The following is a 3,207-nucleotide window of genomic DNA, read 5'->3' on the forward strand; positions in this document are numbered from 1 at the left end:
TCTTCGGAGTTACCGAGAGAGAAGATCCCGCCCTACCGATTTGTAGACAAGGTGAGGAAAGTTCAGCAGAACACGGATCATCGGGGGACCCCCTCCGTTAGTCGGTGTCTGGGCGCAGTTGGTAAGTTGGATCTGGCAATCTCGCAGATTTTGCTGATCCCGCTACACCACAGAAGTGTTGCTGCAGGGTGCCCGAGGAAGTGTCGGAAGAGCCTGTGGCCGTCTGGTCCACTGGCGAGACCGGATCCGTGAGGCGATTACCTTGAGCCCGATCTGACGATAATCCCACTGGCTTCTTGCCGGATCTGGCTCGATCGTGGCTGGATTGTGTCAGATCACGCGTAGGGCCTACTGGATCCCGAGCCTTCGCGCTCACAGGGACTTCCTGTCCTCGGCTCCTCGCCCGCGCTTCCAGCATGGATGCCCCGGAGGGTCCTAAAGTCATGCGTCGTGGTTCGGACGACGTGTCTGACTCATCCTCAGCGGCGGATTCGTAGTTCGAGGACGCAGCTTGGCTGACCCTCGGCGACGACACTGGATCCCTAGTGCGCGACCTTTCTCCGGTGATGGACTTAACTCTGGCAAAGAGGTCCCGCATCGCGGATACTATGAGATCCAGGTCTAGCTCGAAGATATCCTCTGCGTCGAAAACACCAGCTACGATGCCTGACTCCGTAAGCAAACGTAATAGATCCTTGACTGCCACCAACTTGTTCGCCGTTTTCGTTGGTGCTCTCACCGGTTCCCTTGGATCTTCGATCTGTCGTGGATTCAGGATTTGCATGACAGGATCTTGATGCAGGAAGTCGCGTAAAGCTTGGTGGCGATACACAAACTCGTGATCCTTGTCGGACCAGCTTGACCTGGATCCAGCTTGGTCTTCTTCCGACTCTGGAGCTTGCATCTTCTTCCGCGTAGTCTCACTCGTTTTCGTCTTCTTTCTCGTTTCTTCGACTAGCGGGGTTAAGTTTAGGTACAGTGTTGGCTTAACCGGTGAATCTGCAAATGCATACCGTTTCGCCTTCACTTTCCCTTGTTTTGTTAGCGGATCTTGACTTGCGTCAAGATCCGCAGGGGTCCCCGAGGGGACCTGGGGAGGATAGAGAGGTTTCTCTTCTAGATCCGGATCCGGATCCACCTCTCTTCCGTCGACAGAGTTCCTCCCAAACCTTCATCGATCCGCGGATCTTGTTTCATTCAGCAGCGTCTTCGTCGATCCGACCTCCGACGACGCCTCTTCCCCTGGCTCAATCTTCCCTTGAGCATCTTCTTGGGACTCACGGTGAAATCCCGAGTCACCAAAAGATCCGGGCACGCGCACCATTGTGGTGTAGCGGGATCAGCAAAATCTGCGAGATTGCCGGATCCAGCTTACCAACTGCACCCAGACACCGACTAACGGAGGGGGTCCCCCGATGATCCGTGTTCTGCTGAACTTTCCTCACCTTGTGTACCCGTCGGTAGGGCGGGATCTTGCTCTCTCGGTAACTTCCGAAGAGTTCAAGTGGTGAAGCTTGAGCGTCTTGGCGAGACGTAGGGATGGGGTGGAGCAGCAGTGGAAAATCTTCACTCTGCGTCCGTGGATGGTTCCGTATCCTAAGCGAATATTCGAGCTTATGGATCCGGGGCCTAGATCGTGGATCTGGCCGTAGGGTTGCCTTGCGGGTGTGTTCCCTTGCCTTTGTAGTTCCTTTGCGTCGTACTTGCCGCCTCCTGTGACGGGATCTTGAAAGTTGAGAGCCCCTAGGGTGTAACCGACCAAGTAGTAAACTCGGCTAACCCGTCGGATCTGCACAAGTAAAGGAAAAGCTCACTAGGTTGTAGGATCTGGCCAATGTATTATCCAGTTATCACTACCAACACTAGATTCGCAATTCCCAACCTTCTCGGAGCTCGTACGGCCAATGTAGTTCCGGTTCTTGAGGGCAGGAAGGCACTTGCGTGTCACTGTGCAAATTGGAGTCTGTATTGATATTTAAGCCTATACCTGCCTGGATTTCTACCTTCTATGTCTTTCATCTGCTAAATCCCTTACCAGGCTCGGCTGCATGTCCCTTCTTCCCTTGACCCATCATCCCAGCTGTATTATCTTCAGATCCACCGGATAAATGACGTAATCATCATGGTCACCCTATTATGGGTACACTCATCCGGATCCAGGTCGCTTGGATCCACTTCACTGTAAGTTTGCACTCGTCGTCGATCTGAGCTCTCCCATCATCCAACATCATCTCGCAGCCGTCTGTGATCTCCATTGTCCCACGAAAGTTCGAGATCCACTGTATCCATCATCCCTATACCCTGGATCCAGATCCCTCCAGGCGGAATCCTCCCTCAAAAGGATCCGAACTCGGAAGTATGGGATCCGGGGTACCTCGCGGTGGATCTTGACTCTTCATTAGCCGTGGCTACTAGATCCACCTTCAGAGGGCACCGACCATCCTTCCTTCATAGGATCCACACTCGATCCACTCTTGTATAGTATATCCCATATCCATCTTAGTGAATCCAGGTAAGGGTGGATCCGAGGTAAGTCTTGGTGGATCTTGCCTTCTCGTACGTCGCTCATATCAGATCCATCGTCATTCCATACGGGGTGCTGCTCGCCATGGCTAATCCACCACAGGAGAACCGATTCTAGGCTCAAAGACCTAGAATCGGTTCTCCGGCCGTCAGCGCATGGATGTAGTCATCAGATTCTCCTTCCACCAGCTTCAAAGCAGCCCGATGTTCGTCTGGGAGCCACTTAAGATTTTCCTCCTTCATCTCCTCCGCAGAAGGGCGGTAAACAGGGACGACCTCTTTGCCGCTCTCATCTTCGACGGGCTGCTTCGCCAGGAAGAGATGCAGCTTGTCTGCATCAACATCTTTGAAGTCATTCGGCTTCTTCGCCTTGATCGCATCCTTCAACTTGCTCACCTTCGCGCCATCGTCAATCTCCACATCGAACGAGCTTCCTGCCTGACCGACAATCGCGCACTGCAGGGAAACCACCACCATCTTTTCTCGAGACGGCAAGTTCTGGAATGAGGAAGAAGGAGGGAGAATTTCTGGCGTACTTAAGCGGAAAAGAAAGCGCGTGACAATGATTTTCAACCAATGATGAGACGCCACGTCGCGCTGGTCCGAACTAATTCTCAAGGTTGCGTCGTCAAAATAGCAGCTGCCTCTAGAAGAGAACGCTCCAGGACTGGTCTCGCAGGTAAA

At 53.2% G+C, this 3,207-nt stretch overlaps 1 pseudogene; it reads right to left on the minus strand.

The window, feature by feature from the left end:
* Positions 1-2,643: 2,643 nt before the first annotated feature.
* On the minus strand, positions 2,644-3,000 carry PITG_22290 (annotated as a pseudogene; the record flags this gene model as incomplete).
* Positions 3,001-3,207: the final 207 nt, after the last annotated feature.

The sequence above is a fragment of the Phytophthora infestans genome, genomic scaffold (assembly GCF_000142945.1).
Source record: "Phytophthora infestans T30-4 supercont1.2166 genomic scaffold, whole genome shotgun sequence".
Taxonomy (NCBI): Eukaryota; Oomycota; class Peronosporomycetes; order Peronosporales; family Peronosporaceae; genus Phytophthora; species Phytophthora infestans.